The sequence below is a fragment of the Dipteris shenzhenensis genome, chromosome 23 (genome assembly GCF_047967505.1).
Source record: "Dipteris shenzhenensis isolate YYH24624 ecotype China chromosome 23, Dip_SZ_1.0, whole genome shotgun sequence".
NCBI lineage: Eukaryota > Viridiplantae > Streptophyta > Polypodiopsida > Gleicheniales > Dipteridaceae > Dipteris > Dipteris shenzhenensis.
Genome location: NC_141618.1, coordinates 24,002,397 through 24,018,513, shown reverse-complemented (window position 1 = coordinate 24,018,513; position 16,117 = coordinate 24,002,397). Strand labels below are relative to the sequence as shown.

The 16,117-nt window shown below is 43.6% G+C and overlaps 1 pseudogene across 1 annotated transcript in view; it reads right to left on the bottom strand.

Moving 5' to 3' along the window:
- Positions 1-6,140: 6,140 nt before the first annotated feature.
- The window catches only part of LOC147887141 (ent-kaurene oxidase-like 3), a 30,567-nt pseudogene continuing 20,590 nt past the window's right edge, over positions 6,141-16,117 (bottom strand). Inside the window, exons 2-5 of the transcript XR_015543206.1 lie at positions 7,152-7,463; positions 6,890-7,038; positions 6,574-6,769; positions 6,141-6,467 (exon numbers count right to left, since the gene is read on the bottom strand). The product of XR_015543206.1 is annotated as an ent-kaurene oxidase-like 3 (transcript). The remainder of the gene's footprint in view (positions 6,468-6,573; positions 6,770-6,889; positions 7,039-7,151; positions 7,464-16,117) is intronic.

Genomic DNA, 16,117 nt, shown 5'->3' with positions numbered 1-16,117 from the left:
GCTATGCGTAGACTTGGTATTACAAAATCTAGTGGGACCACAGCTTCAAGGCTGTATACCAACTGAAAAGGTGTGTTCCATGTACTGACCTTGAGTGGTTCTGTATCCCCATAACTCCTTGGTGCTTTTATGAAATATGATAAATACTCTAGATGAGGAAGCGTGAGCTACTCATCTAGGGGGGGGAGATTGTACCCATTCTGCTGTCGCTCTCATGGTGTGATTGTGCTTTTCCTTCTCTAATTGATTATGTGGTGAATTTTTGTGTTGAAAAGATTACTCTCTAGTTTCAGTGGTATCAGAGCTATGGTCACACTCTTGTGAGGGAAAAAGAGAAGTCTTGAAGAGAACTACAGGACACATATGCAAAAACAGAGATCGTGGGGGAGAGAAAGCTTGCATTGAGGGATGTGTGCATCTAGTCTTAGGCTTTGTATTTTAAAGACCGCACCAAGTACTTAGCAGACGTCATCATCTCGGGAGCCCTGCAATAGTTTGTACTCTTTAACCGTGTGAGTTTCGAAGTCGACTCCAAGAGCGCAACTTAGATTCTGTGCCCTTGTGTAGTCACGACCCTTGGGACTTGGGATCACTCAAGAGTCAGCAGTGAGCAGCGGCTCAGTAGCCTGGCGGCTGCGGCGCGCCGTTCACTGTAGTATCAAGTTCCGCATCAAAGATTGGCCGCTTCTAGTCTTGGGAATCTCCCTTTGTGCGTGCGTCACTGTAACCTCAGTGTCTGTGGATCTGTGCGAATCTGTATGCTGCCCACACGTCATGCAATCATCTGTAAAGAGGTCGCCCGTATTGTCTTTGCAAACCTACAAGGAGTCTCCCACTGCGTACGCCCATGATAGCCTATCTGCAGACTACAGTCACATCGATTGACAACCCGGTTTCTGTACGTGTGCAGTGCAGCTTTCTGTGCACCCAAGCAGCTCCAACTGCCCCAACATCAAGGTAGTCTCTGGCCCTCTGCTGTCGTGGACAGCAAACAGTAGTGGCGCAGCACTTGGTCTTTGTGCCTACTCTTTAATCTGCATGTGTCTTGCAATGAAGTATTGAGATCTCTCTGCGACTCTACCTGTCTACGGCTCTGATGATTGATGCGCTACATCTACTCGTCGAAGGATTTCTTTGATATATATATATATATATATATATTCAAAAAAAAAGCAAGGGACCCCGAGGTGCAAAGGCCCTCTTAAAGGATTTATTTTATTTAGAAAAAAAGAGAGAGATATCTAAAGTTCAAAAAAAGAAGCTTTCTTCTTGGCGATCTGCGACACAAAAGTGAGAGGCTACTTCACCAACCAGTGAAGGCGCATTTTTAAAAAAAATCGCGCAGATCCTTCACCCTAGTGATGAACTTCTCTGCCACTTCAAACTCAGAGAGTTTCTCGTTCGCGAATTGAGTCTCTAGATTCTGAATCCACGTCTGATTCGTGGTATTGTACTGATTATTCCCCCCCCCTCTCTCTCTCTCTCTCTCTCTCTCTCTCTCTCTCTCTCTCTCACCTCCCACCTCCCACTTCTCACCTCGCAATCTACAACCGTCGTGCTCTCTGCCCGCTCGCCATCCCCGTGTGCCTGCCCTCGCCCATCGTGCCCTTGCACTGCGTGCCACTTGCCATCCATGCCACCCACTCTCATAGGTCATGCCACGCCGTTGTTCCTCTATGCTCGTGCCAACGCCCACTGTCGACGTCGAACCTGCATCGCCACTGCACCTTCATGCCTACGCCCACCACTGATCCCGTTGCATGCCTATAGCTGCCTGATGTCCCCCGCTACCATCACTGCTAATGTGCCATCATGCTGCATGCCTACTCCTGCCTCCTTCCCCTCGCACTCCATTCCCCCTCGTGCACCATGCCACACCACCATGGCCTTCCTCACTTCTCCATCATGCCGTGCCCCTCCCAGAGCCGTGCCTTGTGCTTCACACACTGTACCCAACTGCCACTCCTCGCACTTTGCACCCCGCTTTGAGCATCACACCATGCTAGCCTCTTTGTGTGCCCGCTGCTAGCCTCGTGCACCGTGCCTTCCCACGAGCTCCGTTTGCTGCTGCGACTGCACCCTACAATGCTGCTCCACCTCAAACTTCCCCTCCCTGCCTTGCTTTCTACACTACCTCCCTAGGCACCCCTTCCTTCTCTTAGGGCATTGCACTGCCATTTCACCCCCTAAGCCGGCGGTCGTTCTTCTGCGATGATTACTCTGGGTTTTATCAAATCAAAACTGCTGAGGAGGATGTGCTCAAAACCACATCTGCCACACCCTGGGGGACGTTTGAATTCAAGGTGATTCCATTTGGCCTCACCAATGCTCTTGCTACCTTTCAAAGATTTATGCAGATGGTGTTCACTCCTTATTTGGGGGTTTTCTTGGAGGTGTTTTTAGATGATTTTTGTATATTCTCAGCACATAAGGAGCACGCCATGAAGGTTAGGATGGCCTTCCAAAGAGTCAATGATGCGAATGGCAATCTCAACCCTGATAAATACACCATTGGAGCCACTCAAGGGAGGTTACTGGGACATATTGTCTCATCCGAGGGCATCAAGCCTGACCCCGAAAAGGTAGAAGCTATCCTCAAGCTTTCCCCGCCAACAACCAAACGTTGGGTATGTTCATTTGTCAATCTAGCAAGATACTATCGCCGCTACATTGATTAATATCCTACTTTGATGTGACCCATGACTATGGTGTTAAAAGATGGGGATGAGGATTGTGATCAAGGGTTTGTACAAATCAAGAATGCTCTAGCTTCAAAACCCATTCTACGCAATCCTGATTGGTCAAAGACTTTCTATATCAATCTTGGGTTTGGTGAGCACACTCTAGCGGGTATTTTTCTCCAGCAAGGGGAGGATCGGTTCATGTACCCTGTGCGGTTTGCTTCTCAACAATTGCTCGAAACTAAACGGTGCTACTCTGAGGCTAACAAGCATGCCTTGTTTTTGGTGTTCTACATTGATAAATTTAAGCATTATGTGGCTGGAAAGTCCATTATAATCTCTAGCAAAATTGTCTTCCAAAGCAAGCTCTTCAATCACTAAATCCCATGGGCCAGTTGGCCAAATGGTTGGCAATTCTACAAGAATATGATTTTTCTTTCAAAATTGTATAGAGGAGTTCCAACTTGAAGAATGTTTTGATTGATTTAGAGGAGTGCCTTGATGTAAACCTTGTAGCAGCCATAGAAGTGGGGGATCCATGGTATGGTGGTATCTATAGGTTTCTGACCGCTTTCTCCTTTCCTCTAGAAGTACTAGCTATGAGAGAAAGAAGATCTGCCAAGATAGTAAGCGCTACACTCTCTTTGATGGGGTATTGTACCATCAAGGCATGGATGGGGTACTAAGACGGGCCATTGATGCAGATGAAGTGCCTCAAATATTGAAGCATTACCATGATGGATTTTGTGGAGGCCACTATGCCGATGACTATACAGCTAAGAAGATTTTACATGCTGGGTACTATTGGCCGACCTTGTTCAAGGATGTCACTATGTATTGCAAAACTTGTGAACCATGTCAATTCTTTGGTAGGAAGGATTTGCGACCTGGGCAACATCACCAGTGATGTCCATCCAACCATTTCAGAAGTAGGGAATAGATTTTGTCTGGCCCTTGCCCATGACTACCTGCAAAAAGAAGTATCTTTTGGTAGCCACTCATTATGTTACAAAGTGGGCTAAAGCTATTGCCCTCCCTGCTGCAAATGGTAAGGTAGTTTCATATTTCATATTTGAATGTATCTACGCAAGTTTTGGGACACCCATAGACATAGTGTTTGATTACGGGAGTCCATTCTTAAATGAAGTAGTGGAGTTGCTCATGGATCGTATGGGTATTGATCATCATGCTTCTAGCATCTATTATCTACCATCCATGGGACAAACGGAGCAGACCAATGGCCTCGTTTGTAAATCCATGGGAAAAATGGCCACAAGGTATAGGAGCCAGTGGGATCAGAAGGTCACTGAAGCCGTGTGGGCTTACAACTTCTATCTATCCATCTCTTCTCTCTTTATCCCTCTCTTCTCTCTCTCTATCTATTTATCTCTATCTCTTCTCTCTCTCTCTCTCTCTCTCTCTCTCTCTCTCTCTCTCTCTCTCTGTCTCTCTCTCTTTGCTATAGAGAAGGGAGCTTGGATGCATCAGCCCAGACACGCCAGAGTTTGTACTCTCTACAACTTGCTGTCAGTTGAGATCATCTTTTTACATGTCATCATGGGAACTCATAGATTCCTAACCCCCTCTTTTTTAGGAGACTTTCTTTGCATTGTATTGAGATGGTCCCATGGGTCATTTTTGGCCCCCCATGGATATTAATTTGAATTCTACTTCTACTTGTACTTCTCTCTCTCTCTCTCTCTCTCTCTCTCTCTCTATCTATCTATCTATTTATCTATCTATCTATCTCTCTATCTATCTATCTACTCTCTCTCTATCTCTCTCTTCTCTCTCTGTCTCTCTCTTCTCCCTCTCTCTTGTCTCTCTCTATCTCTCTCTTATCCCTCCCTCCCTCCCTCTCTCTGTCCAATTTTCAATGCACTTTGGCTTCTACACTTGTGAGCCTTGCTCTTCCTTCTATTTTCAGCTCTTAGAACCTGTATCCTCACTTTCTCTCTCTTTTCCCCTTGATTGGAAGTCATTTCTACACCCCTGGGGACCTGGGTAGAGGATAGGTTCAAGAAAGAGGTTGCCCCTCTTCCATGGACAATAGGTATGGATATCCTAACTTCCTTTTTGTTTGCTTTTGCTTTTGCCCCTCTTCCATGGACAGTGGGTATGGATATCCTAACTTCCTATTTCTGCCTTCCACACTTGTGAGCCTTACTCTTCCTTCTATTTTCAGCTCTCAGAATCTGTACCCAAAGCAAGGGACAGAGATGGACACATGGCAGCATACCTATTGCCTTGCAGCCACCTCTACTGTTGCTCATTCAATCAAAGCAGGGGACAGAGACGAACACGTGGCAACATACCTAGTGCCTTGCAGCCGCCTCTGCCATTGCTCATTTCTCCTTCTTGCTGAGAAGAGGACTCCCCTTTGAGGGGCACGTGGTGTAGCCTTTGACGGGCATGTGGACTCTTCAAAATGAGTAAGTATAGATAGAAGTATGACTATCGTCCCTTGATGTCTCCATCTCTACATTCCACCTCCCATCATGTACATGCTCCTCTTCCCCCTCTCACTTCCCCCTTGTGCCATAGTATCCTTCTTCATCCCTGTTAACGCTCCTCCCCTCACGTTCCCCTTCTCCCATGGCTCTCGAGCGTCGCCATGTCCAACATCTGGCCTCATGTGTTGATTTCTTTTCTTGTTAATATTACACCTGAAGAAGTGATTTTTTTCTCCATGTTATTATCATGTTCACCTTGATGGTTATTATGAATATAATTTCAATGCTAGTTTTTTTGTTCTTATGGTGAGACGCCCAATCCTCATTAAAAGGGGTTAGAAGTAGGCATCACATTCAAAGTAAACAACTCTAGTGCAGCAGCATTTAAAGCATGTGCAAGTAAAATGAGGTAAAACTAGTGTATAAGACACATAGACTTTGTCAAGCTATAGTTAGGCTTTCAACAACTATTAAGGGTTCAAAATTTCCAGCACAATATAATATATGGATAGCCATATTTGCTCAATGTAATATGACATAAAGTCCACATTGTTTTGAAAGTTAGGGGTGTTCCATCTCCTTTTTATGTTCCCACATGCAAAACAAACAATCCTTTGAAATCTTAGAAAAAGCCAATTATTGGATTGACAGTTGAAGATGACTATTTGAAGAGGTAATCCTTTAAAATTTCAAGGAAAATCCTCTTAATTTCAAGAAAAAGTTATATGTATGATGAATATCAAAGTGCTAAAGCCAACGGTATACAATCAACTTCATTATTTTAGGTGACTAAAGATCGTGCACATTGCAGTACTCATCGTTTGAGCAGTATAGTGTAATGAAAGAGACATCCCTCAGTCCAAAGACATAGAACCACGCCTTACATATTCTTTTGTCGATAGGATATGGAGATGGAGATGAGATGGCCGGAAGTGGAGAAAGAGTAGCGAGGTGGGTTTTTCAAGGGCCGGGGAGGCGACGAGGATGGCGAGGGGTGGCGATGGCCTCAAGGGGATGGAGCTTGTGAGTGGTGAGGAAGACGGTGTCGATGATTCCTACGTTGGGGTCTTCTGGTGGAAGCGTCCATTTGAAGTGCTGCACACAGTAGCGTCCATTTGAAGTGCTGCACACAGTAAGCTATGTTGGCTGGGATCACGTACATGGCTTGTGTCACCCCTGCGCACATCCTCTTTCCTGCTCCGAATGGTAGCGCCCTGAAGTCCTTGAACCCCAAGTCCAACTTCTCGTCTCCCAACACCCTCTCCGGATCCCACACCTCTGGCTTCTTCCACACTTGTGGATTGTAGTTGATCCCGTAGATGTTTACTACAATCTGCAACCGCACACCCATCATATCTGTTACATACGAACTAGAATGTTTGTAACAGAATTGCGACGCTAGCTTATACGGAAGAATCATGCACAATTTAAATAATTACCTGTGATCCTTTCTTGACGTCGTAGCCACCCAGCTAAACGTCCTCCTTGACGTAACGGGGTGGAAGCAGAGGAACAGGAGGATATGCTCTCAGAGTTTCCTTCACTGTGGCATCCATATATTTCAATTTAGGCAGATCATCCTCCGTCACAAGCCTGGAGCCGGACCACCTCGTTGATCTCCTGGTAGAGCTTCTCCTGCCATCGTCTAATCAATCTAGTAAGCACTCTGCTCTGTCACCGCAAAATTCATGAATCCAGATTTGACGTTTCATCGATCATATGCACAAAATCTTGCCCTAGAGATATAGCCTTTACCTGCACTGCAGGGTTCTTGGCGATTTCGTACATTGCCCATTCGATCGTCACCAGTGTTGTATCTGTGCTTTCGATGATGGGCTCCCAAGCTGACATCTCGAGCTGCTTCTCGCTCAAGTGTTTTGCTTGTCGAGGTAACAGTTCGGTTTCTGCATAGCAAGGAAAACGGCAGACTTGAGGAGCCAACAACATTCATCTTACAGATTTCCGATGTTTGGCCTAAAAACCAGGGAGGAAGCTGAGTTCTCGCTTAAGTTCTAACCTTCCCATTTGCGAGTAGCTCCCTCTGCTCGGCAATCAACGCGCGGATCACTGCCGATCTCTGGCCGGCCACGCCCTTCGCTTTGTCTTCCACTTCATTTGGAACCCATCTAAAGGCGGGGAAAAAGTCCCTCCAGTCGACATCGATAACTGTCTTAAGTGGAGTCATCACCATCATTTCGAACATCTCCCATATAGATACGCTTCGGCCAAACTCCTTTACATACACAGAGTCGGGGTCTCGACCAAGCACCAACCATGCGAAAGCAGGTGTTAGATATTCAACCTCTTTACAAACTTGTCTTTGCTCAATCTAGCAACAGCCTGCATCAGGATGCCTTGACAGGCGAGTCATGTACTTGATGCATAGAAAAGGGAAACAGTGCTTTCTTGATGTAATTCCTGATGTTCACATTGCCCGTTGATCCGGGGTACTTCTTAAGCTCGGCGTATATTTCATCGATCATTTGATACGAGGCCCTCTCGCGAAGTTGTCTGTTTGCTTTCTGCAATGTAGCCCACTCTCTACCATGAGTGCAGCTTACAAAATTATTGAGGCTGCTCTAAGTACAATTTTGCAACTGGACATGGTCCTGCACATCACATCAGAGTGCCCACCCCTCTCGCTAGATCCCCCCGTCAACAAGTCCTATACTCATTATACACAATGGGCATTTCCCGTCCATCGCTCTCCACTCGGGACAAAGAAGAGATGTTTGAACTTGAGCAACCACACATGGGTTTTTAAGGGCCTAGGTATCTCCAAAGTGCCTCCCTTGTTTTCCTCTTCCACCCCACTAATTCGTTGCACCTTGAACATCACATCAGAGTGCCGATCCCTCTCGCTAGATCCCCCCAGTCAACAAATCCTATATTCATTATACACAATGGGCATTTCCCATCCATCGCTCTCCACTTGGGACAAAGAAGAGATGTTTGAACTTGAGCAACCACACTTGGGTTTTTAAGGGCCTAGGTATCTCCAAAGTGCCTCCCTTGTTTTCCTCTTCCACCCCACTAATTCATTGCACCTCGCACATCACATCAGAGTGCCGATCCCTCTCGCTAGATCCCCCCAGTCAACAAATCCTATATTCATTATACACAATGGGCATTTCCCATCCATCGCTCTCCACTCGGGACAAAGAAGAGATGTTTGAACTTGAGCAACCACACGTGGGTTTTTAAGGGCCTAGGTATCTCCAAAGTGAGACTCCATCACATAACGTGTCACAAAGTTACCATAAATTGTTAGGAAAAAACACTTTTTCTATCACTTTTGTGTGGTGTGTGGAGTTTAACTAATTTTGAGTGTATAAGAGGTGAGGAAGAGAAGAGACTATATCACATAGTTACCATAAAGTGTTAAGAAGAAAATCACCTTTACAAACACTTTTGGTTAGGAGAACACTCTTATTCAAGTTCATTCTTGTGAGTTGAATGAAGTCTAATTGATTTGGAGTGTGTGAGAGGTGAGGCTATATACATCACATAAGGGTCACAAAGTTACCATAAATTGTTAGGAAAAAAACACTTTTTCTAACAATTATTGCTAGAAAGACACTCTTATTCGAGTTCATTTTTGTGTGTTGAGAAAAGTTTAAGTGATTTGGAGTGTACAAGTAGAGATCACATCACACAAGGATCACAAAGTTACCATAAAGTGCTAGGGAGAAAAACACTTTTTCTAACACTTATTGTTAGAACACTCTTTCTAACACTTATTATTAGGAGAACACTCTTATTTAAGTCCATTCTTTTTTGTTAATTTAAGCTTAATTGATTTTGGAGTGTACAAAGGTAAGGGAGAGTAGGACTACATCACATAAGGGCCACAAAGTTACCATAGAGTGTTGGGGGAAAAGCCACTTTTTCTAAATTGATGAATTAAAGTCTCTCTTACACAAGTGGCTTTTAAAGGTTAATGTGCTAGTTTTTGAAAGGAGGGCCGAGCCTACAATTAGGGAGCTGAACAAGGAGTCCTTGAGATGTAATCTGAAGGAAAGGAGTCTTTGAGATGTAATCTATGTAATCTATATGTAATCTTTGTGTAATCTATTGAATTGTCAATCTTCAATGTTTTCTCAACCATGTGACTAGATAGTATCCTTTGATCCACGCCAGTGCGGTGATAAAAATAATGAGACGAAAGATTTTGATTTGACAAGTAATGTGAGACGAAAGATTTCGATTAGACCACTAATGTGAGACTGAAAGATTTTGATTAGTCAACTAATGTGAGATGAAAATTTTTGATTAGACAACTAATGTGAGCAGGTCGATACAAAATGAAGTATTACGAGCACCATGAGAAAGTCCACAAGTCCAAGAAATGGCTGCAAGATTTTTATTTTTTCAAAATACGACGACATTTTGCGGCTCTAGGAAATTCCAGGCTCCCAACTATCTTATCAACCTCTCTATAGCAAGCATCTCCCAGCTCTTTAGGCCAGTCTAATGCACAATGGCAGACCTCTTTACACACTTAGGTCACACACTGCTTGCTTAACTCTACCAACTTATACACCCATAGTAACTCCTCCTTTTGCTGGGGGGTCCTCTTTATCCTGGTCTTTGCACTCTATACACTTCGTGCCTCTATCATGTCCTACCAAAAGCAACCTACATCATAAGCTTGACAAATACCTTAAAGGAGCAATAAAAACAATAGCGAGGGAAATTAATATTCACCATCTCTGCCGACTCCAAGTAATACACCCACCACCAAAGCATGTCCTCCATGCAGAGCTATTTTCCTCCTTCTTTAGGTCTGTTTTTGTGATGATGCCATCCAACATCATTTTCAAATAGAACAAAAGCATTCCAAAGTTATTTGGGTATGCCATATATATACTACAGGTGGATTGGTGTATAGAGTTTTGGGGCTAGATTTCATAATGTGGTCTTAGTTGTGTCTACACTACACTTAAATAAGGAGAGAGTTCATTGAGCTTGACCTTCTCAATCTTCAGTCTCATGTTAGTTTAGTAATCGAAATCTTTGATTTCATTGAGCCCAACCTTCTCATTCTACAGTCTCATGTTAGTTGTCTAATCGAAATCTTTCATCTTATCTTTATAAAATGGCTTTCTACTTGGTTTGGATCTAAAAAGTGCTGCAATTAGATGGTGGAAATCTATTTTCCACCAAAGAGACCTTGATGTTAACTACACTCTCTAAATTCCAAGGGAAATGCACAATCATGTTAACACTCCATTAATAGCCTTAACTAGTGCTCCCTAATTGGTAGTGGCAATAGTCCCTAAGCTGCTAGCAAAAGATAGAATTGTAAGAAAACAATACAACATCTGTGCTCAACAGGTAATAGGATCTCGTACGCAAGAGAGAAAACAAATAGTATGGAGAATCAAAAATTTGATTACTATAGAACTGATACAATAGATGGCACTGCCTCCCAGCCATGTGCTCCTGTGAAAGAAGCTTTGATGGCGAGCTGGAAACAGTAGAGGACGGAGGCTGGATGCTAAGGAATTAGGGTTGCGATTCTATCGTGTGGTCGGTGGCCTATTTCAGGACTGACCCCTAGTCGATCGTTTTGGGCAGACTGGGTCGGTCACCCAATTGGGTCCAACCGACTACGACTAGTGGCTATATAAGAGCAAGCCCGTGGAGCCCATTTCATCACTGGCTATAGAAACCCTGATTCCGGCATCCAGCCTCCGTCCTCTACTGTTTCGAGCTCACCATCGAAGCTTCTTTCATAGGAGCGCACGGCTGGGAGGCAGCGCCATCTATTGTATCAGTTCTACAGTAAACAAATTTTTGATTCTCCATACTATCTGTTTTCTCTCTTGCGTATGAGATCCTGTTATCTATTGAGCACAGACGTTGTATTGTTTTCTTACATGGTATCAGAGCCTAGACTCTAGCAAGAAGATTTGGTAGTGTGTTTCTGTTTTTGCGAGCAGATTGTGAGAGATGGCCCAGCCCGCAAGACTGCGAATCCCACCGTTCGGCGAAAGCAGAAAGTTGGACGGCTCTAACTATCCACTCTGGAAGTTCAAGATGAAGACCCATCCTAAGCGCATACGAGCTTTGGGATACTGCTACTGGGGTGGACTTGAAGTTGGTTGCGAGACTGGATCTAGCCAATGTAGGACAACAGATAGTACCAACTACAGATGAGATTATCATGTGGACAAGAAGAAATGTAGATGCGCTATGTTCTATTGTCTACAGTGTAAGTGATTCCATCATGGTCTTAATTCAACATGTCACCATAGTGGAGGAGGCATGAACGGTTTTGAAAAATCAGTACGAGACCACGAATCAGATGCGGATTCAGAATCTGGAGACTCAACTCGCGAATGAAAAATTGTCTGGTCGAGGAGATGCATCAAAAGATGAGGACTAGAGAAGATTCGGCTTTCTATGCTGGATCAAAGAAAGGTAAGGGTAAGGACTCTGGTAACCCATCTTCTTCTGATGATAAAAAGAGAAAGAAGAAGATCAAGTGCTTCTATTGCAACAAGGAAGGGCACAAGCAGAATTCATAGCAATTGAGGAGATTTGCACGGAGGCAGTTCATGTACATGCGGATGAACCTTGGATCATTGATAGTGGTGCATCGCGCCACATGACCAGTCGGAAGGATTGGTATACCTCTCTACAACCGGTAGGGAATGACATCCTGGTAGCAATCGGCAATGATGCAAAATGTCCAGCAAAAGGAAAAGGTACGATTGCTCTCAAGTCAGATGGAGTTGTAAAACAGTTGTACGATGTTCTTTATGTGCTAGATATCAAGAGGAACTTGTTGTCTCCTTGTTGTCCGTTTCTGCGATCACAGATTGGGACCTCAAAGTTCAATTCGATAAGAATGGCGCACATATTCTGGATCTTAAAGGGAAGGTCATTGGTAAAGGTACACGGCGCAACAACATTTACGAACTCTCAGCTTTCAGTGTTCGAGCTGATGTGAAGAACACTAGGCTATGGCATGAGAGGTTTGGTCATCTAAACCTTAGTTCTTTGAAGGAGATGCATAAAAGTGGAATGATTGCAGACCTACCAGAAATTACAGATCTGCCCAATGTATGTGAAGCTTGCATGATGGGCAAGCAGCATCGGCAGCCCTTTCCTAAAGAGGCCAGCAGGGCAAAGGCTCCTCTAGAGCTCGTTCACATGGACCTCTATGGAAAGATGGAGACGGAAGCTTTGGGTGGTTCCTACTACTTCGTGACGCTGATCAACGACTACAGTAGAAGGATATGGATACACTTCCTGAAGACTAAAGACGAGGCTTTTAGTAAGTTCAAGGAATGGCATGTAATGGTTGAGAAAGAAATGGGGAGGAAGGTGAAGAAATTGAGATCAGACAGAGGTGGAGAGTTCACATCAACTGAATTCAAAAGTTACTGCAAAAGTCACGGGATCAAGAGGCAGAAACCCCCGCCACATACATCACAGCAAAATGGAGTAGCAGAATACAAGATGCGCGTCATCTGTGAAATGGGCAGGAGTATGATGAAAGGGAAAGATTTGCCAAAGACTTTCTGGGCTGAAGCATGTAACACGGTAGTTTACATTTTGAATCGTAGCTACACGAAGGCTGTGAATGGGATGACACCACTGCAGGCCTTTTCTGGTAAGAAACCCTCAGCTGCACATTTCAGAGTTTTTGGATGTGACTGTTTTGTGCATGTCCCTGATGCTAACAGGACCAAATGGGAACCGAAGAGCCGGAAGTGTATTTTCTTGGGCTATAGTGAAGAGGCGAAGGGTTACCATCTCTATAACCCTGTTACCAAGAAGGTAATAGTAAGTCGCGATGTGGTCTTCTCAGAACAGCCGCATCAATCGGAGGAGGACGCTTCCTTTCCAGACCAGGATATCCATCCAGTACCACCACCAACAGTAGACCGAACTCCCCCAATGGTGCTTGGGAGGATTCAAGATAAAGAAGATGAAGAAGAGCCTGCAGAACCACAATGGCAACGGCCATTCCCGAAGTGGGTAAAGTAGCTTTTGGACGGCAGAGAACCTCCAGCCATTGAGGAGGAACCATCCGAACACCGCCGGTCCAAGAGATTAGAGGAGCAAAGAAGGGCGCAGGAACACTTGGTCAACTATGCTTTGATGACAGAAGTGATCCGTGCTGATGAACCCAAGTGTCTTGAAGAGACCCAAGGTGATGATAGGTGGATGGAGGCTATGCAGTCTGAGTATGGCTCCATAATGAAGAACAACACTTGGGACCTTGTGGATCGTCCACCAAAATGCAAGGTAATCAGCACCAAGTGGGTGTACAAGACCAAGTACAAGTCCGACGGCACGTTGGATAAGTACAAGGCTCGGCTCGTGGCAAAAGGATTTGCAGAAGTACATGGTTTTGATTATCATGATACTTTTGCTCCCATAGCTCGACTAACCACAATTCGCAATGTTTAGGATTTAGCTACCCAGGGAAGTTGGCCCGTGTTTCAAAAGGATGTAAAATTCGCCTTTCTGAATGGGGATCTCAAGGAGGAGGTATACGTGGAACAACCACCAGGTTTTGTGATCCTTGGTTTAGAAGGTAAAGTCTGTAAACAGAATAAGGCACTTTACGGGCTGAAACAGGCCCCACGAGCATGGTACCGACAGATTGATGCCTACTTTCTGCAAAACGGGTTCAGGAGGAGCCCATGTGATGCAAATTTGTATATCTTCAGAGAAGGAGGCAGGTGTATGATCGTGGTCCTTTATGTGGACAACCTTGTCATAACAGGGAACCATAAAGAGAAGATCTCGCAGACAAAGCATTTGCTAGGAAGAGAGTTTGAAATGACAGTGATGCATTTTTGTTTGGGAATTGAAGTTTGGTAAGAGCCGAAATAGATCTTCATTTCACAGCTGAAGTCTAATTGTATATTTTTCTATTGTGGTTTTTTTCTTCATGAGGTGTATGGATTTTTAAGATGAAGCTTTCTCTCTTAGCTTATTGACATTCTTGTGTTGTTTTATTTCAGATTTATATCCTTCATCGTATGAGACATGGCAAAACATCGAATGTATTCTGGGATTTATAGATGTTCTGCATGGATCGATAGGAGAACAACAATACCAAGGTCGATGTGCAACAGAGCTAGCTCAATCGGGTATATTTTTTACTGATCATTTTTATCAGTTGCTGGACAAAGCTAACACACATGGTGTATTAATAAAACAAGACCTTCTGGCGTGGAATTCAGTGGATTGGCCTCACCCACATTCTAGTGTTACAGAGGCATATAGGGCGAAGCTTTTTACAGAAGTACAGAAAGCTCTGAGGCCCAATATTGCCACTAGGATAGTAAAAATTTCTTTGTGCATGCCTCTCACAGTTTTTGTGGACTTGTTTAATACCTTTCCAGTGAAGGTTTCAAAAACAATGTTCACAGTTAAAGCAACAAATTCGGCATGCATGCCACAATTTTTGGATAAAGGTTCGGATAAGAAGACATGTAGTTCAGTGTTTTGTGAGGTGGTCCAACCTTCTATGCAACTGAAGTACATGGTGGCATCACAAAATTTTATTTTCTCTTTTTATTACAAGCACAGTCGAATGCTAGGCACAAAGCTTGTCCCAATGGATCAAGATGAAGAGTCTTTTGGTGCAGAAAATAAACTTATTGATATTGATGTTGTTGAGAATGGTGATGTGCTAGTCAATATCTCATTAAGAGAATGTTGCTCCCTAGCTCAATTGCGCAGTGACATTCTGTTTGAGACTGAAGGTTCTATCTCAAACGACTTTTTATTTATCTACAACAACAGAAAGGTACACCATCTGATTTATCCTAGTCTCATTAAGCATTGCTATTAGTTTAATTTACCACTCTGATTCATATTGCTTTTTTGCAGTTACTCAAAAGAAGAGAGAGCTCAATAAAATGCAAAGACATCGAAAATTTAAAAATTGAGATAACACAGACTCCATAAACAAATGTTTTGTATTCAATCAAGTAAGATTTTGTACAGAACTGTTTAGCTAAATATGTAGAACATATTTCTGACATCCATTTTCTATTTATGTACAGCTTGATCCAGAGGCTGCTCTACATTTTCTGGAGGATCTTTTCTCTGCTGCTCCATCCTGTCCGTGCTCCATCCTGTCTCCTCCACTGCCCCAGGAGCCTCTCTTTGCTGCTTCTCCACCTTCTCCTCAACATCAGCAGCAGGTCTTTGCTCCTATGTCTGCTCCTCCTCAGCACTATGTGATTGCTCCTGTGGCTTCTGGTCCTCAGCATTAGGTGCTTCATTTGTGGGATCAAGGTGTATGACACCTTCTTGTACTTTAGAGCTTTCACCCAGCTCCACAGTAGCTGGTACAATAGGTTTGGGGGAGGCATAGCTCAAAAACCTCCAAATTGTATGAGCTCTAAAATTATGTACATAGTTGGAGCTGAAGCTATCCTCTTTCATCTGCAATGGAAGAGGATAATTTAGAACACTTTGTATCATTATGAATTATCTTCAAGTTAAATGGAAAGTATTTTTCCTTACCAGGTCTGGCTTTTCCTTCTCAAAGTAGCTTGAAAGTATATATTTTGCATTGATCAGCACTCTCCATCCACAGCTACTTGAATCATTTTGTTGTGGTGTCTGTACAGTTAGAAAGATATGTTAGAAACTGTTAGCATCAGCACAAAACAAAATTATTCAATAAGTTCAAAGACAGCATTTAATAGACTTTTTACCTCTAGACTTATTGGCTCTATTGAATCCAAAAGAGAGACATTTGGAGGACAGTGATCCAATGCATCTAAAAGCCTTCTAATACAACTGCAATATGTATAATTTAGTTAGTATGATATCAAAATAATGAAGTTTTAAGTTCAAAAAGCACACACAGCACTTACAATTTCAGCTCTCTATGTGTGTTTTTTAGAGAGTTGAATAGAAAGCATTGCTTCTGCTAGATGTCAATAGAAACAAAACTCCAGTGGTCACTGCATAAGGAAAAAAGCATAAAAAAATCAAAGG